At 37.8% G+C, this 26,353-nt stretch overlaps 1 long non-coding RNA gene across 1 annotated transcript; it reads left to right on the forward strand.

The window, feature by feature from the left end:
• Positions 1-1,603: 1,603 nt before the first annotated feature.
• On the forward strand, positions 1,604-17,237 carry LOC140140256 (uncharacterized). The gene is made up of 4 exons (XR_011857230.1): positions 1,604-1,703; positions 2,313-2,426; positions 10,358-10,474; positions 16,460-17,237. It is a non-coding gene; the product is annotated as an uncharacterized lncRNA (long non-coding RNA).
• Positions 17,238-26,353: the final 9,116 nt, after the last annotated feature.

The raw sequence follows: 26,353 nt of genomic DNA on the forward strand, positions 1-26,353 counted from the left end.
ACTATTTACAAGCAAGATTTAATGACGAAAACAGCAAACAAGAAAAGCCTTTAAATAGGGATGCTGGATTTCATTAGTAATTTCAACTACATGGCATTGCCTACTTGACAATAGATCTGGATATATAAACATTTGTCTCAACTGTTACATGCGTCCTGTGACTAAATTAAAAACTTCTGAAAGGTTGAGAAGCAAAAACTTAGGCCCTGCCTGATTATCATATCTTAATGTTGCTATCTTCAGTAGATAGCGCATGATTAGCAATGCACATACTGCATTAATATGACTCAGAATTATATTTAAACTTGAATTATTTCACTTTTAATTGGTCAACATATGCTAAGAAAGACTGAATATCATGTAAAATGGTCTTTTTAAACAATTTTTGCTCCCTTAAGAGATCACACCACTAAATCAGTTTCAACCCTATCTGACTGCAGAAATAACAACCAGTGTTTTTATTCGCTGACCATACCAGGTGCATTTTAATGGGAAAAAAGTTTAAAATGAAAGCTGATGTGCCTATTTTTTTGGTGATAGTTGTGCTCTTTGGATGTTTTTCTTATCATCCAAGCATAAAATAATAAAAAATATTACAATTCTGACATTTTAGGAAGATTTTTTAGTTCCATGCACCAAATGACGTCACAGCATAGAGGCGCTGAGATGTAGGTTTTGGTATGGTTTACATCATGTTCAATGCACCACTGCTAAAAATCGAGCCACTCAACTACCAAAATAATGGTGGTTTTAGGATAGAATATATCACAATCTCTTAGAAATTTTTTGTTTTGAATGCCCTAGCACGTTATAACCATGAGAAAATGACGATTTCTTAGGTACCTCTTAACACATAAAAGATTAGGAACTTGATTTAGTGGTGTGACCCCTTAAGACCGAGTTCAGTTAGGCGTGGCAGTTGCAGTAACGTCTGATTTCAATTTTGTGGGTTTTTTTTCAGTTGGGACAATTTTTGCGCGTATCACGCAAAAATTGCCATTTTACACTATTTTGGCCCATGATCGGGGTGAATTTTGCTGGGAAACGGACGCCTTTCCCATTTTCTTTCCCTTTCCTTCCCGATTTTCTTTTTATTTTCGTCAGAGGGCACTTCCCAGCAAACATAAAGCGTCTTAGACATCATTCACAAAAGGTTACAAAAGGTTGTCAGAAAACGTTCAAATGTCGGGTTAGGCCTATATAAAAAAAAATTGGTAAAATGTTTTCATAACATTAAAAAAAACCACATTTTTTGATAACCTACTGGAAATATTTTAAAACTATGACAAAATATTTGGCGAAAACGTTTGCAAAAAATAGTTTACAATAACTTTTTGAAAACATACAAAATATTGTTGTAGTGTGTTTTCATACAAAACGTTTTAAAACGCATTCATGTGATATGTAGGCATACTATTATCTAAATAATATACTATAGGTTTTTTTGTTACAACCTGTACACGAGTTGTTATGTCAAAGGAGTTTGTTTATCACACTTACACTTACCCATCTTTGGTTTATGATTGCATCACATGACTGTAATTCTATTCAGTTTTCCCGCCGTGGCGATCCTGACATTTTATTCCAGCCGTTCGTCATGTAATCACGTAGTACCATACCACTGATCATTGGTGTACCAAACGGAAGAAGTTCATGGATAATTAACCATTTGGACATCGAAAATTATTAAGCCAAAGTGCGAGGTAAGCCTTAATAAATATTGTTCAGATCATAAGTTAGTCCTAGTATGGTAACTAGTTAGATTGAACCCTATCAATCATTTGTTGTTCTTAACAGATAATACCAATGAAAATGATAATGTCCGCAGGTCTCTTTGACTAATCATAAGTATGATAGAGTCATTACTGTCAATCAGTCTTGAAATGGAGGGGGGGGGTTAAGGGGCAGAGACAAAAATATTAAGATGTCATTTCGTCACCAGGCCATGCGATTTTACACGAAGTAAATGTAAAATAATGAGTTTACCGGGCCAATTTTCAAGTTTACAGTGCAGTGTTTGAGGGGGGGGGGGCGAATTAGCGAGAGTTGCGATTCGCTTGGGGTGGATGGGCGAGTTAGCAAACCAACTCATTTAGGAGGTTCATCTTGAATAAATGGGCACAACTTAAAAATGTACCGAAAAAAATATTTTTTGCCGACGGAAGTTGTGAATTGTTTACCCAAACGCCGATGAGGGGGGTGGGCAGTCTCTCTAAAGCACGTTTCATATATGCTATATACTATTTAATAACTGAAAACCAAAGTATTAGAATACTTTGCTGAAACTAAACATCTTTTTTTTCATTGTACAGAGTTTTCATCGCCGCATCGGACCCAGGATCGGAACACGGATATCTTAAACCTGCATAATTATATTATACGCAGTTGGAGAAAGAAAACAAGATAGGCCCTAAGCAGAATCATAGGTAGGCTATTTTGCTTCATCTTCATCTTTACCATCATGGTCAACTCAATCAAAACATGGCCATTGTCGCTGTCATCATCGTCCAAGTGATAGATGCAATGGCGTAGATTTCCTTTTGACATGGGGGGGGGGGGCTGGAAAATTTCTTGACGTATGAGTGAATCCAGCACCTTTTGGCGACAGAATAAGTTTATAATATAAATGCATGATATACATTTCTTGTCAAATAAATAAACTTTTACAAAAAAAAAAAAAAAATAGAAAAAAAGAAAAGAAGCTTAATCATGAAAAGCACATGATGGAATATTTTTGTTCACAGATTTAAAATATTCATATACCGGTACCCTCTATTTATATTCAGAGCAAAAATTAAAGTTGAAGTCAATATTTTTCATAAAGTTGTTTATGTTTTTAGGCCCTGTGGGTAAAAATAGGAAAAAGAAAGTCACAAAATCACATTTCCCAACCAAAATATCTCAGTCCACGTCACCTTGGCCTTTATATTCAATTTGGTCTAAAAATCTCTCAAAGAAAAGACGCGCTTTCACGTGTTTCAATGGGGCGCTCAAGTGGTGGTGTGCACTTTTATTGGTGGTGTGCGCCCATAAAGCACACGGGCTGTCTTTTATTCTTCTGCGCATGGCACTTTGGTGAAAACAGGCGAAAATTCACGAGTCTTTGAATTTGTTGTGCTAGCTTTGTATTAATTGTATTATTATGCTGATGATTAGGTAAGATGCAGTAAAATCATGCCATACTAATAAAATGTTAGCAATCCAATTTCTGACAATGAATGATAAAAAAAGCCAAAGCCAAAGGCTGAGTGCAAGCTGTTGAATTCTGAACCATTTGTCAAATATGCCAGGCAAACACATTTGCAAGTCAGCCAAATTCGCCGACAATGTCAATGCATTTTTACATAGAAATTTAAAACTTGTGCCCGAAGAAAGAAACCTACATAAATATGTTTTCTATACTTCACTTGACCCAAATATATGATTTTTTGGTGATAAGTCACTCGCACATGGAATTTTAGAGGGATTTTGATAGCAGTTCCATTAAAAAAAGCTGCTATCATATTGAGACAGGGATCGATATAATGGGATAGGCATCGTAGTATTACGTAACACACGAAAGATGTAGTTTAACTCTAGACAATAGGCGCCATATTGCAGGAGGGTTAGAGTTCATAGAGGAAGCGTTAAAGGTTGGTAGATTAGGTCACCCAGGCACATCACTAATGTGTTTCACGAGTTGTAATACCGACAGGTAAAAACATTGATTTTGTAAGGTTCTCCCGATTTTTTAAAATTACTAAATAAGGTTAGTACTTCAAACCATTCTTTGATGAATCTATGCAATAGGACGGTAATTTTTGAAACATCTAAGAATCAATCTTAAACATCTTCATGATATTCATTTTTTTGCGCATGGTCAAAGCATGCTCTTGCGCTATCCACAGACTATCCGGTGGAAACTTCAAAGCAATGATCATGCGTTAATATTTACAAAATGGCGAATGATGTAGTTTAAGTCGAACAATAGCGTGACCGGCGTGACGTAGTTTTTGGCATTGTTCCTATATGCACTTTCACCCTCCTGATTGAGACTAAAGATCTAGAAACACCCCGAAATGCCGTTTTGGGGAATTTTGCTAGCTGAATCTTTTTGACATTGTTTGATGAAAGTCAATCCAAGTATTTGACAAGATGTAACTTTGCTACGGAAAGTGCTATGAAAAAAAAGGTTTTCAGTTTTGGCTTTGTTTACTCAAGGGGCTTTAATTTGATATATAAAATGATGCAGTTTGATGGCAAATTTGAATTCACCTAGCATACCTATATTATAAATAGCAACATAGCCTAGAACACTGGCCATAGTATAGGTATGCCAGGTGAATTCAAATTTGCCATCAAACTGCATCATTTTATATATCAAATTAAATCCCTTGAGTAAAGAAAGCCAACACTGAAAACCTTTTTGTCATAGCACTTTCCGTAGCAAAGTTACATCTTGTCAAAGATTGACTTTCATCAAAAGTTTCAGCTAGCAAAATTCCCCAAAACGGCATTTCGGGGTGTTTCTAGATCTTAGTCTCATTACGATAGAACCTTATTTTAATGGAACTGCTATCAAAATCTCTCTGAAATTCCAGGTGCGAGTCTCTCATCACCAAAAAAATTATATATTTGGGTCAAGTGAAGTATAGACAACATATTTAGGAAGGTTTCTTTCTTAAAAGCTTCTTTTAAATTTCAATGTAAATTTGTATTGCCGGTTTAGGCCATTTTGACTGACTAGCAAATGTGTTAACTGAGGTTTCCCTGTCATACCTACATAGTATCCGTTTTTACTTCTACTACTACTAGGGCCAGAGGCACTTAGATTGAAAAAAATTGTTGAGCATGCTTGAACACAGGGGTAGCGCTAGAACTAAAAACTCTGGTGTCCGCAGGGATCCCCGAACTTGCAGAAAATTAAAAAGTAGGGGTCCGGAAGAGAGTTTGGTGAGTCCGAGTTGCACAAATGCAGCATAAATAGTATGTCTGCAATAACGCTAGGTTGAAAAACTGGGGGTTTGCACTCTGCAGTAGTACAACTAACTTATATGATGTCCTCATTCACAAACTATCTGTCCATCGTATAAGCCTCTTACCGTACGATAATGTGGTGAAGGAATATTACACAGTCAAGAATAGGCTCCATCATCTTTTGGTTCTGATCCCTCCCAGTCTCCCAAAACATCAAAACATCAAAATCATTGTACATTTACTTACTTAAGACTGTCCTTTTTTTTTTTTTCGAAGACAAAGTAGGGCCAACTTGCCTAGAAATGGTCAAATTTTGGCAAGAAATATCTCTGTGTAATCCTATGTAAGTCCCATATCACATCGTTATCGGCGATCATGTTTTTTTTCTTTCTGAAGTTTGGCTGGTACCTACCAGTGCGGCGTCATGCACATGACGTGACACAGCTAAAATAATCGACCGGGAATCAGGGATCATTAAAACATCAACAAATTTCAAAACATAGAAATCAGTAAACTTAATGGCGAGCGGTCCGAATTTTGAGCCATACAAGTGAACTAGGTCTGAAGGGACCCCTGAATTTGCTTTAAATTTAAAAACAGGGGGTCCGAACTCTATTTTGGTGGGTCCGGGACCCCAAAAAGCAATAGCGCTACCCTAGCTTGAACATAGCCCGAGCCCCGAGGTACTCACACCTCTGTCACTATAAAATTCCACTGTCCTTCGTGCGAAGGTAGGGACAGACATAAAAATTTCAAATTAATTCTATTAACATGAAAATTTTGTTGTTTATTGGAAGAGGAACTTCTCAGAAACAATTTGACACCAAAACCAATCTTCTACTGTATTGCTAAGTGAAGTTATGATGAAATTACTGTCGGAACATTAGGCTATATACCGGTACCGGGGGGCACTTCAATATGAAATGAATATAGGTGTAGCGCTGGCACTTTCGCACTAAGGGGCATTCGGTGATAGCAAAATGTCAAAAATATGGGGTCATTGGGTGAGAACATGACCTTTTTTTTAAATGGAATCTTTGGATGAGAGCCGAAACAGCGTCGCAAAAACCTCGAAAATAATTTTTTCAGAATATAAAGTAACAAAATCAGTGATAAATGAAAGTTGCTGTTCAAATTGAATTTGTAAGTGTCTTTGGGTGACAGATCAAATGGAAAAATAGGGGGTCTTCGGGTGACAGAGCATGTGTTCGTAAAAAAATATGGGGTCTTTGGGTGACAACGATGCTGAAAAGGGATGAAAGTTTTTGTCAAACCGTGAACAATTTCCCTTTTGTCAGAAGATGAATTTTGGGTCAAAATAGAATTTTTTCCCAAAAATGCCCCTTTTTGACCTCTTTTTTGACCAAGGTGACTTACACCAAGGCATATCTCACAAAAAAAAAAAAATCAAAAGTGAAGTCAATGTTGCATTCTGGTTCCTAAAGCATTGTATCTCTTGTCAATGCAAACTAGAGCATCTGAAAAAGATTAATTTTGGTTTTATTCATCATTTTCTCCAAAAATGGTATTTTTAGTGGCACAAAATGGCCCCGGAAAATGGCACAGACTTACATAGGGCTTTATTATCAAGTAAAATAAATAGCGCCCTCGGCCCTCGCTCAGATGTGCCTGTTCCTAACGAAGGTCTGACTAGGTGAGGCTCCGCTCCTAGCCTAGGCATATCTGGTCCAGGGTACACAGTATCCAATTTTTAAAAACAAAATATCACTTCTAACCATTCCTCACGTGAAGATAAGACTTAAAAAAGGGCATTTCGTGATCCACAGCCTCATCCCCCTACTTTTCTCACAAGATTTTGATACTACTGGATACCTCTGGCTAAATGTTTATGTGCCAAAAATTTCTTGCAGATTAATTCGTTTAGCAAAAATATTGCCAAATTTGAATATCGTTCTGGTATAGGCCCCCTACCATACTAGTTCACTACGTAAACTTGTATGGCTCAAAATTCGGACCGCTTGCCATTAAGTTTACTGTCTCATTGCATATTTTAAAAGGGTTGACGCTTTTTATGATCCCCGATTCCCGGTCAATTATTTTAGCTGTGTCCAGGGGCGGCGCCACAGGGGGGGGGCAAGGGGGCAATTGCCCCCTATAATTTTCAAAAAGAGGTAAACGAAAGGAAAAAAGAGAAAGAGAAGAAGGAGAGAGAAAGGGAGGGAGAGAAAGAGAGGAGGAGAAGAAGAAAAGGAGAAATTCCCTCCCTGGCCATGGTTAAAAGGAGGAAACTCCCCCCTTCGGATCTTGCCTCTTGTGGAATGCTGACCTACGCGGTTTTAAAGTTGTTGATTTTATATTTTGGGCCCATTTTCGGCAAATTTTCCCCCATAAAAGTCCCATGGCCTCTCTCTTGCCTTTTCTCCCAACAACTTAAAAAAATCCTGGCTACGTCATTTTCCTGGCGCGGCAACACATGCAAGTCTGTGTCATGCAGCAAGTTTACTTTCAGTCCGATATTACACAACTTTTACGGGGTTTCATCACATTGTATCAGAAATAGTGTAAACATTTATGCACCAATATCTGACGTAAATATAAGCAATTGGCTTCATTACGGCCGGCCAGGGAGTCAGCGTAGCCAGGATTTATTGGGGCTGATTTTGAAATGATGGCCCCGTTTTGGACCTTTTCCTAAAATTTTGACCAAGAATTGTGACTGAAAAAGCATTTTTTTCTCGCTCATTTACGCACACAAAGTGGACCTTTTCGACTTTTAGTGATCATAGGGGCACCTTCCAACGCTCCTGGTTTCTGACTAAAGTAACCTCATATTTGGCCATTTTAGACTAAAAAGTGCCAATTTTTTCACGCTTCGCGCGACTTTATTTTACATTTCCACCATATTTCACTTCTCGCACATTTGTACCATGAACTTATTCTGCTGCTAAAAGGTGCTGGATTTGCCTAAAACCAGCGGGCTGAAAGTCGGCCCCGTGAATGAAATCCATAAAAATATGCGGTTAGAAAATAAATAAATAACCCTAAAAGGGGTGAAAATGGTGCATCAAATGGCTTCATTTGTGCTTTCATTTTGAAAATTTCCCAATTCTGAGGGGGCACATCCCCCCTCAGACACCCCCCTCCTGCGCGCAAGCGCGACGGCCAGCGCTACCCCGCTGCATAACAAATTTCCAAAATTGTTTTGCCCCCCCCTATCAAAATACCCTGGCGCCGCCCCTGGCTGTGTCACATGTATGATGCTGGTGAGAACCAGCCAAACGCCGATAACGATGTGATCATGTGATATGGGACTTGCATAGGTTTGCACAGCGATTAAATTTGGCAAAATTGGACCTTTCTAGACAAGTTGCCAAAACTTTGTGTGCAATGTGCATAAGGGGTGGTGCAATAATTATGTGTACCCTGAGGGTGGTGAATTCTCAAAATGGTCTGCCAAAAATCGCTTGCCCCCTTCTGGCCTTGCCAAAAAATCTTTGCCCCCCCTTTTGACGTGCCAAAAAATCTTTGCCCCCCTTACACATGCAAGATTTTTGGGAACCTGAATTTAAAACCTTAAATTGTCTTATCATATAATGCGAGCGCAGTGAGCTGGAAATTTTGCATTAGAACATGTTCCTAACGTTTTCCTTTATTTCAAGGGCGTAATATAGAAACAGTGCCCAAAATATCTGTGCCAAAAAGTCGCCTTCGCCCCCTTTCGACCTGCCAAAAATTGCTTGACCCCCCCTTTAGACTTGCCAAAAATGCTTTGCCCCCTTTTGGCCTGCCAAAAATCTTTGCCCCCTTATAATTCACCACCCGGGTACACATAATTATTGTACCACCCCTACTATGATAAAAGACAGTCTTAAGTAAGTATATGTGCACATCACTTTTGCTATTTTGATATTTTGGGAGACTGAGGGATCCCAATAAATGGGTGACTGAGCCTACTCTTGACTGTGTAATATTCCTTCAACACTCTGGCATACGGTAATTGCCTCTGGACAGATAGTATCAGTTTGTGAATGAGGACAACGTATAAGTTCCTTGTATTATACCAGAACGAAATTAGAACAGTGGCCTATGGAGCAGTGTAGTACACTAAATCATGCATAACTTCATAAACATAAAATTGGAATCAACTGAAATTTTGGGAATAAGCTTTTTTCGTGGATATCTACTGAAAAATGTCATAAAAAGAGGATGCTAGGATCACAAAATTCTCTTTTAAACAAAACATATTTGGTGCATGTGTGAAAAATGTGTGTACAGTACATTTGAAGACCTTTGTAAAATGACCAAATTTGTGACCGTGTCGATCGTCACCATAATAAAAATCTAGAATTTAGAGAGAACATGGTCATACATAACGGTGGCGAGGAAATTGCTTTTTTTTTGCTGGAAATGCCAAGTTGATGAAGAAAAGAGATGCAGGAAGTCTTCCACAGTGTTATTTTTAGGGATAATATCACAAAACTGAAGCAGGGTGAACCTTTGAAACTGCGACATGAGTTCAGTCTTGGCTGCCTCCACGGGTGCCCCGCTTTTTGCAATATAGTATGGAGGTCATGGCCCTTTGGTGAGGAAGGAACCAATAGGGCCATGATGTGTCGGGCTAGCTTGAACGATCCAGTACAAAAGTTGAAAGCATTTCAATGCTTGATCGAAACAATACAAATGTGTGTCAGGTTGCTAATAAATATGAAAAAACCCACTTGAGAACACACAATCGCCGGTCATTTCTAAAGATGTATTTATACACAATCGCTTAAATTGCAGTAAACTGAATCGCACGTATGATCACTGTACTAAACCGCCGTCGTATTTGCATGCGCATGAATTGCTGTTTTTCAAAAGCGACAAATAGGCCTATATTTGACACCCTCTGTCGGTCAATGTTCACTAAAATTACACACGTAACTTGTGCAGCTGTAAATAACACAATCGACTAATTTACATAGCTGCACAAAAAGCAGTGTTCATGTACCGTTACTCAGCCAAACATGGCAGAGTAGGGCCCAGATGTCCTATCTTCACAACGGTAATTTTCTCAACAAGGAAAGAGATACTAAAAGTGAAGTTAACATCTATAGCAACAACTGTCAAAGTTTTCTGGTAATGTCTTGTGAAGTCTATATGAAAGAAAACTCACTATCTTAGCCGATTTAACTGTGGCATCTACATGTGTGGCAGATTTTAAAGTCATAATTATGACTAAGTATTACAATGCTGCTGATCTACCGAAAAATGATAGCAAAGGACTCTTGCCTCAAATGCTTTATATAACTATTGTTTGCAATTTATTCTTAGCTGAGAGTTCTCAAGTAAAATACGGTACAGTGTATGGCGATTCATGGTAAACCAATGACATGTTCACTGGTCTGTACTTCATATTTTATATTTATAAATATTTTTATGATCACACAATTTTTTGCAGATTTGAAGATATGTCATTGTGTGGATGTCATTCATCTATTGGGAGCAGATTCAGCAGAAGTTGTCTAAATTGGAATGCTAAGCTGCGATCACTCCCATCAGGATCATTCATTCATAGGTAAGAGTTATTCTTAATTGTCAACATACATAGGCCTGATTGATAGGCTTCTTTGTAGCATTCTGAATTATGTTTCAAGTGTCACAGGTGTGAAGGGGTTATAAGTGGAAGAAATCGAAGAAACTAAAAATTTACCAATATTTAGTACACTAAAGTTTTTGAATTAAATGGTTAAAACTAAAATAAAATGGCTCTGGCAATCCCTTAAAAACATTGCATTTTATTTCAAATATATTTATTCATAACGTATAGTTTACTGTTACTTTACAAGTACTTAATTATTCAATCCAATCTTGTATTTTCTGAATGATTTGATTGCCAGGACTATAATACTTCTGTGAAGTTACTATGCAATTTAAGTAGAGTTTAATGTCAAATATTACAATATTTGACATTAAACTCTACTTAAAACTTTATGTGAACAGATGTTCATTGTTGACAAAACAAAATTTATGTTTAATATATTATTTCATTGAGCATTTTCTTCCATAAATAATCAGAGTATTATTTGTTTACAAAGTACAGTAAGCCAAAAATTAATGTACCAGTTATGTTTACCCCTGTATATCCTAAACAAAGGCAGATATGTCATAATTGGAACCAGCAGCCAATAGCGGAATCTTTTAACTTTCAATTTAAGACCTCATTCGTTGAAATTGGTCAAGAAATAAAAGGCACGGCGATCCAAAACCCCAAGGAAGGTGCCAATATAAAAGTTGCAGTTTCTTCCGTTCCATGCGCTATTGATTTGTACACAAAGCGTTCGCGAATAAGGGAACCAGCGCTGTGCCTCCATTGATTAGCACGTTAAAAGTAGCGTCATGTTTTCGTTGATTAGAACACAAAAGTGCAACTTTTGATTTCGTCTTTTCGGTAGGTTTTAGATCACCGTTTCTTTAATTCTCAACCAATTTCAACAAATAGGGTCTTGAATCAGAGCTAAAGAGCTCAGGTATTAGCTGCTTGTTTTAATTTTGACATATTTGTCATTATTTAGGATATACAGGGATGAACACAACTGGTACCTTAATTTTTTGGCTTACTGTATGTGTTTAGTATGTCAAGATTCAAATATTTTATGTACCATACCCACTGGTTACACCACTGATTATACCACGCACTTGATTACGTAACAGCATTGACTGGGTTCCTTTCTAGGTCTATGGTAACAGCATTAGCACAAAATCTATGGTCTACAGTCACTGGCTGAAAATGAGTCGTTTTTGTTATAAGGGAAATAAGAAGCTGAAATGATGTATTGTTGTTATCCCCCTGGCTTTAGCCATAAGGGGATATTGCAATAGTGTATTCCTTCTGTATGTATGTGTACACTACAAGAATACTGGCGACGGAGTACCTCTGCTGCAATGGTACTTCGCGGCTACTACTGAGTACCCTAGCCCTTTGTGGCTGACATTGGTACTACACCAAAGTATCAGCGTTGGCCACCATACTGTAGATACCCCCGCGGTGTACCGAGTAGGTGACTTAAAGGCACACCATCATAGTCTGGGGTACTTCGATGGCCCTTCAGTGGAAGTACATGCACAGTAACCACATCCATGGTATACCCATGTGTCAGCAGTGAAGTAGCAGTGAAGGTACTCACCTGCGAGGTACTCTGCTGCCAAAATCCTTTGATCGTAAAGTTCATTGACCTCAAGGCGCGCACGCCCATGGTACAACTACGGGGCTGACTATGCGTTCAACAAGGCTTGCACGCAAACACGTTGAAGTGGAATTATTAATTTGTTATGATGGATGCAATTGCTTGTTGGACAGTGCAGTTTTTCCGTATGCCGGCGACAGTGTTATAATCACGTTTTTTTTTTTTTTTTTTTCCGTTTGTTCTGTTAGGAAAATAACACTTTAATTTGTTAATACCAAATTGCCATCATGGTTGTTATAATGATAATATTTAGTAATAGTTAAATGTTACTTAGACCGATGTTATGTGAAGATCTTTCTTTTTAAATTGCCTTGTTCCAAAACCTGAAGATTGTTATTTATTTTCTTGTGCTTTGATTTTTGTATAGGTTTGTTTTAAATGATTACTTGGTTGGTTAGTTAGCTGTTTGCTTGGCTGGTTGCACAGCTTGATTGTTTTCATCTGTAATTTTTATCTTATGTAATTTTAAAATTATTTAATAAGTTTATTATTTTTCAGAAATGTTTAGAAACGATTGCATCATGTATTTTATTGACATGTTCATATGCTTTTTTATTCATTTTTTAAAACACATTATTTGCTTTGGTTACTTACTGATTTATTTATTACCTATTTATTTAATTAGTTGTTTACCTATTTATTTAGTTTAAATATGTACTTATAAATTTACTTAGTTCTTTACTTATTTCACTATTTATTTATTTATTTTAGTTGTCTATATACTTATTTATTATTTCTCTTATTTATTTACTTACTCATTTAGATATAAGTTTATTTATTTAGTTGCTTATTTATTTACTTTGTTATTTTCTTATTTCCTTGTTTATTTACTTACAATGTACTCATGCAGTTATTATTTACCTATCTCCTTATTTATTTATTTATTTATTTATTTATTTATTTATTTATTTATTTGGGTAATTTATTTGGGTAATTATTTATTTAATTATTTATTTGTTTACCTTTCCCTTATTTATTTACTTTCTCCTTTAGTTAGTTATTTACTTATTTACTCTGTTGCTTATATATGTATTTGTTTATTTACTTATTTATTCACTCATTTACTAATAGGCCTACTTAACTTATCTGCTTAAAAAATGCCCAATGAACAAATAAGAAACATAAATCAAGAACATATAAATCAATATGGCAGCAGAAACAAATAAGAAATGGCAACCTGCTTGCTTGCCTCATTTTCTTGCCAGAGTACCCACGTTGGTAGTTGGTACTCAGCTGTGGAGTGCCCGATGGGCGAGTACCAGTGTTGGTACTCGGAGTACCTTCAAAGTACTGGCCTCCTGGGCCACAAGGGTCTGGTGGCTGACGTAGGTACTCGAGAGAGTAGCAGCGCTGCTACTCTTATGAGAATCCTGATTCCTGTAGTGCATGTATGTGTTCCACCATTTTGGTTAGGTTTTGCCTTCCACCTATTTTCTCAGAGATATTAGCCTACACCAAAATTTTCAAAATCCAAAATTAATACTTTATGAGTCAGACTGACCAGGTCTGTGTGATGTACTTTGCGTGTATAGGTGCAATATTCACATTCACCCGGAATATGTTGTGATGTAATTACAGCAATAAATGTTGCCATTTTCTTGTGCCAAACATTAATTTTGGAACTTTTGGTTTGTTTTGATTTCTTGCGAACTGCAAGATAATGTTCTGAAAACATTCAAATCATGAAATTGTCCAAAACGTTTTAGCATGAACATAACTAGGCAGTTTGGAAAACTTCCTTGATTAGTATGCTTAACAATGAACTATAAAAGTAATGCCAAAAGACATTCAAAACTCTAAATTCTAAACTAGCATAAAATATGCTATATAACTTGTGGTCAAAAATCAATTGTCAGTGTCAAGTTCTCAGTTCCTTCTTTCTTCACATACTAGTTCACATAGTCCTTGTATCTTGTAGGTGGTTTAATGTCTCTTCTGGTTCTGGTTGACTTTCTTGGTGATGCTGGTTTCTCTGGTAACTTGATTGGAGTTGGTGCTTTGTTTTCTGTTCTGGGTGTGCTAACCATTGCTGATGGTGTTTTCTCTGGAACTGTTTCTGCAGCTGGTGGTATTGGTCTACTTGCAGCAGATGATTCTTACGTTTTCTTTGTGCGTTTCTCTGCTGGTGTTGTGTTGACTTTAATTGCAGGTGGTGGTGGTGACAAATCTTGCGGAATAACTGGTTGACTGTCTTGTTTTTGCATTGTGCGCAGAAATTTCCTGTTTCGCCGATACCTTTGCCCTTCTTTGTTTTCTACAAGGTAGGATCTCGGTCCAACTTTTGCTACGCATTTTGCTAAACTCCATTCACTGTGGTGTTTGTTTGGTTGCATTCTGACTTGTTGACCTATTTCTAGTTTGGGTAGCGGTTGCATTCCTTTGTCATACTGGAGTTTCGCTTGTTGCTTTCTGAGTTTAATTTCTTTCGGAACTCCCTTTACAACCTGTGGTTGTAGTAATCCTTGTGGTGTTGGAAGTAAGGTATTTGTCCTTCGTGACATGAGCTTCTGTACTGGGCTGTTGTGTGTTTCTCCGGCACTGGGGCTGTGTCTCCAATCCAGTATTGCTAGATATAGATCTTGTCTTGAACTTGTTGTCTTCTTAATCATCTTCTTTGCAATCTTTACAGCCGCTTCCACTTTGCCATTTGCCCTGCTATGATACGGAGATGACGTTATATGTTCAAATTCCCATTGTCTTGCGAAGTCTTCATAGTCTTGTGCCACAAACTGTGGTCCATTAGGCCAAAACAAATAATTGTTTGTTTGTCCTCCACAGCTTTGAAAGAGGGACGTATGGCGGATTTTTTTTTTTTTTTTTTTCAGATTTGGCGTATTCTTGGACCTAGCTAGAGCTAAATGCTACAATAATTTATGGTGAATTTAAAAAACCAACATTTTGTTTCTTTAATATGCAGTTAAAGTATAATTTCGTAGTCTTTTAATGATTTCAAATTCAATGTATTTTGAAGTCACTAAAAATAATAGACTATGACATGAACACAAGTTATAACTTTGCATATTGAAGAAACAAAATGTTGGTTTTTTTGAAGTCACCATGAATGATTGTAGCATTTAGCTCTAGCTAGGTCCAGAGATACTCTAAATCGAAAAAAAAATTTTTTTTAAAAAAAAAAAAAAAAAAAAATGAAAAAAAAAAAAATATTGGTCAGGCCTTTAAATTGAGGAGCGGGCGGTGGAGGACAAACAAACAACTTTTTTTTTTTCCTTGTCTGTAATAACTTTGTCAAGCGTCACAATGTCGCATAAAATGTGCTTTGCTTGCTTCTATGATTACTTCTGATCTAGTTTCCTCTACACGGTCGAGTTCCCAAAAGTCGCTAAAGTGGTCTACTGTAATCAGGTACTCTGCTCCTCTGTATGAGAAAAGGTCCTGTGATACAAGACACCATGGTCTACTGGGTATCTCATAAGACATCATTGGTTCAGATTTCTGTTTGTCTTGGTAGGTGTTACAAGCACTGCATTTGGCTATCATGTCTTTGATTTGTCCTGCCATTCCTGGCCAGTATAATACATCTCTGGCTCTTCGCAGTGTTGCTTCAATTCCTAAGTGGCTAGTGTGTAGCTTTCTCAGCATATTTGGCTGAAGTGCTTTGGGGACTATGGCTTGCATCCCTCTGTAAGTATTCCATTCTGCAATGTGATATCTTCTTTGCAGTTTCTTGTGCAGTTCAAGGGCGCATTACACCAAATCACTGCGTGAAAGGTGCGATGGTGATGAGTTCCGGTTTTAAGTATATATGGCAACTGGAGACAATGTGGTGTCCTTAGGGACCATGTTCTTCGTTGGGGTTGGCATGTTCTGATTTAAATGAAAGATGCTAACCTATTAATGACTAAAATAGCACAGTTCTGAGATAACTTAAGATGACAGAGGACAGGTCTCTGATTCCACAACCATTTATGCCTATCACACGTTTTATTGTACTATCATGCAAATTTTCCTGTGGTATCTTATGGAGAACAGAATTTTATATGAGGATGACTCTGTTATGAGTGACCTCATATTGCATACCATCGATTGATGCAAAATAGCTTGAAAATTGATATTTTTGCACATCTTTGTTATGTTATCATGGTTATTGTGGAAGTGTTGTGAAAGAAGTTCATATCTGCAGATGCTCTTTTGTTGCTCCACCTCATGGATTGTACATGTTATGGCTCATATTGAATACAGTTATTATTGATTTTTTAACTTACAAGTTTCATGACTTATACAAGAAGTTATTATTGATTTTTTTTTTACTTACAAGTTTCATGAACCTGAGTGTCTTTGTACATGTATCATTACAGATCATCATCACTTTCAGTGGAAACAGTATTTGGAGCATGACCAGGACATTGAAAGTTAAGTGCAAAATGTTATGGGCTGTGTAATAATAATGTGGCCTCGTGGGAGTGTAAAATTTTCAAATGGCGTGTCAAAAATTGTTCCTCCCCCCTACCAAAAATCCTTTGCACATGTCAAATATTTCGGTTCCCAATTTGCAAACTTTAAATGGTATTGCATATTTGTATTTGTATGTTTCTGTAGTGTTTACATTAAGCCTTGTAGAATGTTTTATTTAAAAGGCGGCAAGGTTCCCCATTACATGTAAATGTCTGCCAAAAATTGCTTACCCCCTCCCGAGCTCATAATTATTGCACAGCCCCTTATCACTTAGCCATTCAAAGTGGTTTCACAGGCTCTCTAACTTCTCAGAAAGTCAGGTACATGTATACACTTGTAGAAAATTGGCATTTCAGAAAGTGCTACATTGGAACAAAATCTACAGCACCTGTTTTGTATGATAATTGTCGAGTATGATTATAAAGGTATGCTGCTATAGCGGAACAGGAAAACAGGTGATGTTGGCCAGGGTGACACAGTGGAACAGGAAAAATCTATGGCACTTGTTTCATCATCATTATTCTTAAATGATTAAGGAGAGGTAACTTCAGGCCTTCCTGACCACACAACTCCCCAAGAGTGTAAAGTGGTTCAGGAGCGATCACTTGGTGATGTCCACAACTCCCCGATAGACGGGTTAGGGTCCAAGCGTTCAGAGTAGTTGAGCAATTGCCTGGGGATGTCCGCTGCCGCAACCCACGAGAGATGGGTTAGAGCCTCAGCGTGTAGTGTAATTAAAGAGCGATCGCTTGGCAGTCCACACCCCGAGAGACGGGTTTGGACCTGATGTAGTGCCTTAGGGTAGTCTAATGTAGTGTAAGAAAATATTACCGCAAGGGATATGTATGTATGTCTGTCAGGCCAGTAATGAAACAAACTGCCATTGGTATTTATCATCAAGCCAATGCTGTCTGTGGTGAGGAAAATTAGTGGGTGGGCATTAAATTTGTTTACTTTTACACAATGTACCTATATGGTTTGGAAGAATAGTTACATGTAAAGAGTGATAAGGAGCGATCGCCTGAGGATGTCCACAACCCCTGAGAGATGGGTAGGGCCCCAGCATCGTGTAGAGATTAATTAAGTAACTAGCGCCTGGGGATATCCACAACCCCTGAGAGACGGGTTCGAGCCCCAGTTTGTAAAGTAGTTTAAGGAGTGATCGCCTGGGGATATCCATAACCCCTGAGAGACGGGTTCGAGCCCCAGTTTGTAAAGTAGTTTTAAGAAGCGATGGCCTGGGGATGTCCACAACCCCTGAGAGATGGGTAGGGCCCCAGCATCGTGTAGATGTAAATTAAGTAACTAGCACCTGGGGATATCCACAACCCCTGAGAGACGGGTTCGAGCCCCAGTTTGTAAAGTAGTTTAAGAAGCGATGGCCTGGGGATGTCCACAACCCCTGAGAGATGGGTAGGGCCCCAGCATCGTGTAGAGATTAATTAAGTAACTAGCGCCTGGGGATATCCACAACCCCTGAGAGACGGGTTCGAGCCCCAGTTTGTAAAGTAGTTTAAGAAGTGATGGCCTGGGGATGTCCACAACCCCTGAGAGATGGGTAGGGCCCCAGCATCGTGTAGAGATTAATTAAGTAACTAGCGCCTGGGGATATCCACAACCCCTGAGAGAGACGGGTTCGAGCCCCAGTTTGTAAAGTAGTTTAAGAAGCGATGGCCTGGGGATGTCCACAACCCCTGAGAGATGGGTAGGGCCCCAGCATCGTGTAGAGATTAATTAACTAGCGCCTGGGGATATCCACAACCCCTGAGAGACAGGTTCAAGCCCCAGTTTGTAAAGTAGTTTAAGAAGCGATGGCCTGGGGATGTCCACAACCCCTGAGAGATGGGTAGGGCCCCAGCATCGTGTAGAGATTAATTAAGTAACTAGCGCCTGGGGATATCCGCAACCCCTGAGAGACGGGTTCGAGCCCAGTTTGTAAAGTAGTTTAAGCGATGGCCTGGGGATGTCCACAACCCCTGAGAGATGGGTAGGGCCCCAGCATCGTGTAGAGATAAATTAAGTAACTAGCACCTGGGGATATCGGCAACCCCTGAGAGACGGGTTCGAGCCCAGTTTGTAAAGTAGTTTAAGAAGCGATGGCCTGGGGATGTCCACAACCCCTGAGAGATGGGTAGGGCCCCAGCATCATGTAGATATAAATTAAGTAACTAGCACCTGGGGATATCTACAACCCCTGAGAAACGGGTTCGAGCCCCAGTTTGTAAAGTAGTTTAAGAAGCGATGGCCTGGGGATGTCCACAACCCCTGAGAGATGGGTAGGGCCCCAGCATCGTGTAGAGATAAATTATGTAACTAGCGCCTGGGGATATCCACAACCCCTAAGAGATGGGTTCGAGCCCCAGTTTGTAAAGTAGTTTAAGGTGCGATCACCTGGGGATGTCCACAACCCCTGAGAGATGGGTAGGGCCCCAGCATCGTGTACATAGATTAATTAAGTAATTAGCGCCTGGGGATATCCACAACCCCTGAGAGACGGGTTCGAGCCCCAGTTTGTAAAGTAGTTTAAGGAGCGATCACCTGGGGATGTCCATAACCCCTCAGAGATGGGTAGGGCCCCAGCATCGTGTAGATATAAATTAAGTAACTAGCACCTGGGGATATCCACAACCCCTGAGAGACGGGTTCGAGCCCCAGTTTGTAAAGTAGTTTAAGAAGCGATGGGCTGGGGATATCCACAACCCCTGAGAGACGGGTTCGAGCCCCAGTTTGTAAAGTAGTTTAAGGAGCGATCACCTGGGGTAGTGTAATGTATGTAATGTAAGAAAATATTACAAGGTAAGACTGTATGTCTGTCAGGCCAGTTATGAAACAACTGCCATTGGTATTTATCACCAAGCCAATGCTGTCTGTGGTGAGGAAAATTAGTGGGCGGGCGTTAAATTTGTTTACTTTTACGCAATGTACCTGTATGGTTTAGAAGATCCAGATTTTGGTAAACTTATTTCTTCAACTGTTTTTGTAGGTATAATGGGGAAGTTAGACACATATTGCAACAAATCTAATTGCTTCAACTAGAATTCCTAAATCAAATCAATATAATTGAATAGCTGAGTGGAAGAAGGGTCCAACTCCATCAAAACTGTTTTTGAGATATTAAGAAAAAACTTAATATTTGGACAAGTTTTATAGACAGAATGTTTTTTCATCTTCAGGGGACCTTTAATACATGAACATACAGTATTACATACATTCAAAATCATTTATGTTTCCATGGCAACTGTACAGGTCTTAATAGGAGCTGGAGTTGGGCCCTTCTTCCACTAATATACTGCAAGTGTCAGTTCCGTAAGCAGATGTGTTATAAATATCTACAGTAATTTGGAAATTATCCATTAATTGCACAAGTATACAAGCATGTAATATGTTAGGAAGAAAGTTTATTGTAGTGAGAAGCAGATTTCATGGATGAACAAAATTCCTCTTTTACCCAATATTTGTGGAAGAAGTGCCCAACTCCATGGAGTTGGGCCTTTCTTCCATGAAAACCAGGATTAAGTGTATGTGGAAGACTATTTAGAAAGTGGATTTTGGCTCATCTTTCACACACAAGGAAGAACAGTCTGCTGGCAATATAATGCTGGGTCTAACTCATTTTTGTAAGTTGGGACCTTCTTCCACTCAGGTATGTATTCAATTGCTTTCAGCATGGTTCCTGATAACAAGTCAATATACAATAATTTAATGTTGTGCAGGTTCTTGATAGCCTTGTGTTGCAGCTTATGCATACTTATTACTTAATTCAGTGAGCAGTGAGGAGTGTTCAGAAATACTTTGCTGTGGTTGGAGAATGATCTAACCTTGCCCTTACATGAGCTTGAAAAACTGAAAATTACAAAAGTATCAGGTGAATGAAAAATGAATAAATAAAACATATAATAAACAAAAAAGAAACATAATAAAAGTAAGGAAACAAACAGAAAATAGTTTAACAAACAAAATCTGAAAGCACTGTTCGAATAGGATCGTTTAGGGCATTATAGGCCTATCAAGGAAATTACAGGAAATTGCTAAATATAGGCCTAAGTCGTATTTTCAGTCAGTATTGTTAACATCAATGAAAATAGTACATATAGTATAAACAAATCGGATTTTAATGTAAAAAAAAAGGATTGATTACAAGTCATTAATTTACAGGCTCACCATTATACAAGTGCATGGTGCAAATTTAAATTTAGAGATAGTTATTAGGCCTAGACATCAAAGAAAAATTAAAGTGAAATAAGATCAAAGTTAGTTTAGCTGGTTTATTACTAATACATTTTAAAACAGAAAAGTTACAAATCTCAAAATGTAGCTGAATGAAAAACTTAGGCCTAAGGCTGAGTAAAAAATAAAAATAATGACCCAAGTTTAATAGTTTGGTTTAAATTATAAAAAAAAAAAATTATTAGGCCCAGAAAAATGAATAAATAAAACATATAATAAACAAAAAGAAAAAACATAATAAAAGTAAGGAAACAAACAGAAAATAGTTTAACAAACAAAATCTGAAAGCACTGTTCGAATAGGATCGTCTAGGGCATTATAGGCCTATCAAGGAAATTACAGGAAATTGCTAAATATAGGCCCGCTAAGTCGTATTTTCAGTCAGTATTGTTAACATCAATGAAAGCCAAGACTAGTACATATAGTAATAAAACAAAATCGGATTTTAATGTAAAAAAAGGATTGATTACAAGTCATTAATTTACAGGCTCACCATTATATACCGGGGGTAAGTGCATGGTGCAAATTTAAATTTAGAGAAAGTTATTAGGCCTAGATATCAAAAAAATAAAGTGAAATAAGATCAAAGTTAGTTTAGTTGGTTTATTACTAATACATTTTTAATAAACAGCAAAGTTACAAACCTCAAAATGTAGCTGAATGAAAAACTTAGGCCTAAGGCTGAGTAAAAAATAAAAATAAAGTTTACCATCCCCTCCCTCCCGACCCAAGTTAATTTGGTTTATTACTAATTTAAACGGCTAGGTTAAAAATTTGGCAGAATGAAACTGGCAGGCCTAATAGAGGACACAATTAAATTTATTGTTTTAACAAAATATATGAATACCCTATATATAGGAATAATAACACTGTTTAATTTATTGCTATAAGTGCATGGTGTACATTCAAAATTATGAAAAAATGTCATTAGGCCTAGACATCAAAATTATGAAAAAAAAATTATTAGGCCCAGACATCAAAATTATGAAAAAATATATATTAGGCCCAGATATTTCAAAATTATGAAAAAAAAATATATTAGGCCCAGATATCAAAATTATGAAAAAAACTTATTAGGCCCAGACAGCAAAATTATGAAAAACAATATTAGGCCCAGACATCAAAATTATGAAAAAAATATATTAGGCCCAGATATCAAAAATTATGAAAAACTTATTAGGCCCAGACATCAAAATTATGAAAAAAATGATTAGGTCTAGACATTAATAGAGAACAAAAGAGATAACCCAAGGATGAAAACTCTATACCCACCAAAGTATCTTTGAACAATCCCGAGTGGTATTATATGAAGAACCCCAACTTGTTTTACATAGCTTTTTTCTCTTCTCCTCTCTTTGGCTGCCTTTGCAGCTACTGCATCTTCTTTTCTTCCATTTTTATGTAGGTGGTGCATTACACCACCTGTATATTGGGAAACCCTCGAATCACTTCTTCTGCTTCTAATATTTCTTTTGTCAAATCCGTATGACTGATTTAATACAAGTATGGATTCAGTCACATACAGTGTGAATATTAGAGAGACCAGGTTGGTCAGACAGAAAGGTCAGGTCAAATTGTTCCGGGCAAGCTGAACTTGCAGGAAATGATCCCTAATATTTCAAGAGTATGAACCCGCAGTCATCCGAGGTCAAAGGTCAAATATAAAGTTGCTCTGATCAGGCTGTAACTTGCAAAAAATGATTCCTGACACTTTGGAGGTATGAAACCATAAAGGTCATCTGAGGTCAAAGGTCGGGTCCAATTTTAAGTCGCTCTGCTCAGGCTGTAATTTGCAGAAAATGATCCCAGACACTTGGGAGTGTGAAACCACAAAGGTCATCCAAGGTCAAAGGTCAAATGAGGTCAAATGTTAAAGTAAGCCTGGTTGTGGATTATCCTTGATTTGTGAGCATGAGTAGTCAACCTGAGTTTACCCAAGGTCAAAGGTCTAATGAGGTCAATCAGAATGATCCATGACATTTTGGGAGTATGAAACCATAAAGGTCATCTGAGGTCAAAGGTCAGGTCAAATTTTAAGTTGTTCTGCTCAGGCTGTAATTTGCAGAAAATGATCCCAGACACTTGGGAGTGTGAAACCACAAAGGTCATCCAAGGTCAAAGGTCAAATGAGGTCACATGTTAAAGTAAGCCTGGTTGTGGATTATCCTTGATTTGTGAGCATGAGTAGTCAACCTGAGTTTACCCAAGGTCAAAGGTCTAATGAGGTCAATCAGAATGATCCATGACATTTTGGGAGTATGAAACCATAAAGGTCATCTGAGGTCAAAGGTCAGGTCAAATTTTAAGTTCTGCTCAGGCTGTAATTTGCAGAAAATGATCCCAGACACTTGGGAGTGTGAAACCACAAAGGTCATCCAAGGTCAAAGGTCAAATGAGGTCAAATGTTAAAGTAAGCCTGGTTGTGGATTATCCTTGATTTGTGAGCATGAGTAGTCAACCTGAGTTTACCCAAGGTCAAAGGTCTAATGAGGTCAATCAGAATGATCCATGACATTTTGGGAGTATGAAACCATAAAGGTCATCTGAGGTCAAAGGTCAGGTCAAATTTTAAGTTGTTCTGCTCAGGCTGTAATTTGCAGAAAATGATCCCAGACACTTGGGAGTGTGAAACCACAAAGGTCATCAAGGTCAAAGGTCAGAAAAGGTCATATGTTAAAGTAAGCCTGGTTGTGGATTATCCTTGATTTGAGAGAGCATGAGTAGTTAACCTGAGTTTACCCAAGGTCAAAGGTCTAATGAGGTCAATCAGAAGCCATCGCCTGATATTCGTGGCTCGTGAGCCATAGTAGCTCTAGTTCTATTATTTCTTTCTTTCATCAACTTCATGGGGTTCTATTAGGGGCTGTGCAATAATTATGAGACCTGGGGTACAATTTCCAAGCAGTGCATAAAATGCTTGCCCCCCCCACCCTGCTTGCCCAACATTTTTTTCCCTTCCCCAATTCCCCCACAGGCTCATAATTATTGCATAGCCCCAAAGATTACCACAAGTGGGGTGGGTTGTATTTATGTCAGGCCAGTTATGAATCTTACTGCCACTGGTATTTGTCACCAACCCAGTGTTGCCTGTGGTGAAGGAAATATCATTATTGATTTTGGTTTATCATCAGGATAGTTATCATCTAATTCTCATCGTCAGATCATTATCATGTATCATCATTATTCCATGTCAAGGCATTCTGATGTCTTCTTCCAATAACCCAATTTGTATGGTAGAGTACCTTATTTGGTCGATATCAAGAACCAGGGAGGATTAGTCCTGCAAAGGTGTGTTCTTGAAAATGGTAGAGATACGTCTCGTGTCACAGACATGGGAAACTCATAGACTAACCTGACTTGGGATAGCTGTGTAGTAGGATAGCATCAGGCGAATTGAACTACATGTGAACTGAGTTCATCCTAGTTGGGATACTCTTGAGTTGATGGCTTGTGGCTCACGCTAATGTACTTGCGGTTCGCATAGATGCGCTTGGCTTGCACTTTGCACTCGTGCCTCACAGACCGAGCCAAACTGAGCTTCTGTCAAAGGCTTGGTAGGGATGTGATAGGGGTACCTGATCAGGATGCTGGAATCTAGTGGGTATCCCACATTTGAGACCTACATTTACAGGAATGTTGCTTCGGGGGTGTCTCAACTTTGGTTTAGGGAGGGATGAGCGGCTGATACTTCAAAAAGTACCCGACCGTAAACCAAATGACTCGAAATTCTACCAATTTTTTTATAAATTTTTACAAATTTGTGTAAAGAAAAATTTGCACTTTTTTGAGAAAATTTTGAAGAAAAAAAACACCCTTTCAAATTTTCATGAAATTATGGCCATCAATAAACCAAAATGGCTGAAAATACACCCAAGTCTCATGGCTGAAAATGTACCCCTGAATCTGCCACACATCACCATACCCTCATTTCCAATAAGACCCCCCCCCCCCTCGGTTTTTCTGTCCAAATAGATCAAGGTTTTCATACAAAAACAACTAGGTGACAAAAATTAAAAATTCTGTGCCAGGGCAGCCACATTTGAAGGGTCTTGATGACCATAAAAAAACACCAGAACTTCAAGCTTGACAAATGTGAATGAAAATCTTATCCTGCAAACATATTGAAATTTGTTTGAATTTTTGTTACAAAAAGTTCCAAAATAAATCCACTTTGATCAAAAAGCATCCATATTATACATGAGCATTGGATCTACACCTTTTGCCCAAAATAGGAACAAATTAAATAACACAATTGTTATTGATCACTCATGCAGAACTACTCTCAATGTGGAGTTAATGAGCGCCTCAATTGAAAAGTAACCTGTACAAAAATACAGGAAACTACATAAACTATATTTTCTTTTGATTGGTAAATGTGAATAGGCGTGGGTTTTCAGCTGTTTTAGGGACGCACCATTAGATATTATCGGGGAGGCTAGGGAGTTCTTTGAAAATAAATGTTTTGCCTCACTTTGATAAAAAATAATATCATAAGAGCAATTGATGTTTAAAATTATATGTTATCCTTGATTTATGACTTTGTATGTGGGGTGTCGCAGAATATGTTATGGTATATTTTATATTTAACTGAAAAAGTGGTGTGTTAGTGATTCGTAGCTAGGGCTGCAAAAGTTCTCAAATTCTGGATATCAGTATTTTTCAATAATTTTGGCTATGAAATACTGGTTGAATTAATGAGACATTATCAAACATTGATTGACTGTAGGATTGGTGTCACTTTTTAAAACATTAGACTTGGGATAAAAATAAATGACAGACTTTCAAATTTTTCATTGAAAAGTATTCTCCATAGGGTTATGCAGGGGGTAAAGTTTGAATTCAAAGTATATCTAATAACCGGTGTAATTATTAAGGCCAAGTATCTTAAAAAAGTTACCTGGTAACATTATAAGTAGTTGCACTGCATATTACAGTACGATCTTGCAGTTCCACGAAAATGTTGAGTCCTATTAAATTAATTTTATTTTGAAGCCATTAAAAAAGTGGAAGCATGTTAAGTCAAGTTAAGCAAGTTTTAATATAGAATGATAATTAGCCTATGAATATGAGAGCTTAGGGCTTTAATCCCTTTGTTTCTCAAACCATAGGCAACAAATGATAATGAGCCTTATCGAATAATAGGGCTTAGGGCTTCAATCCCTTTGCCTCTAAAGCCACGTAGGCAACAAGTTTATGCAACGTATGCAGCTTAAGTAACAATTTATTTAAATTTAGAATGATAATTAGCCTTTTAATGGGGGATCATTACCCCTAAATGGCCTTTGATCACAATCTTTCATTTTTATTCTCCATGTTTTTTGATGTGGATAAGTATTGTTATTTATAGGTATTTTTAGGTCATAAAGTCCATGTCAAACATGAAATTCCATCAGAGTTTTGTCAAGAAAAAAATCACTGATCAATTCGCTCATTTAGTTGAGCATCGGTAGGAAAACCGAAGGTCCCAGGTTAAAATCCTGGATTGTCAGGGGTTTATTTTCATGTTTAACATTGTTGTATGGACTTTATGATCTAAAATACCCACAAATAACAATACTTATCCATCAAAA

Source organism: Amphiura filiformis, chromosome 19 (assembly GCF_039555335.1).
Source record: "Amphiura filiformis chromosome 19, Afil_fr2py, whole genome shotgun sequence".
Taxonomy (NCBI): Eukaryota; Metazoa; Echinodermata; class Ophiuroidea; order Amphilepidida; family Amphiuridae; genus Amphiura; species Amphiura filiformis.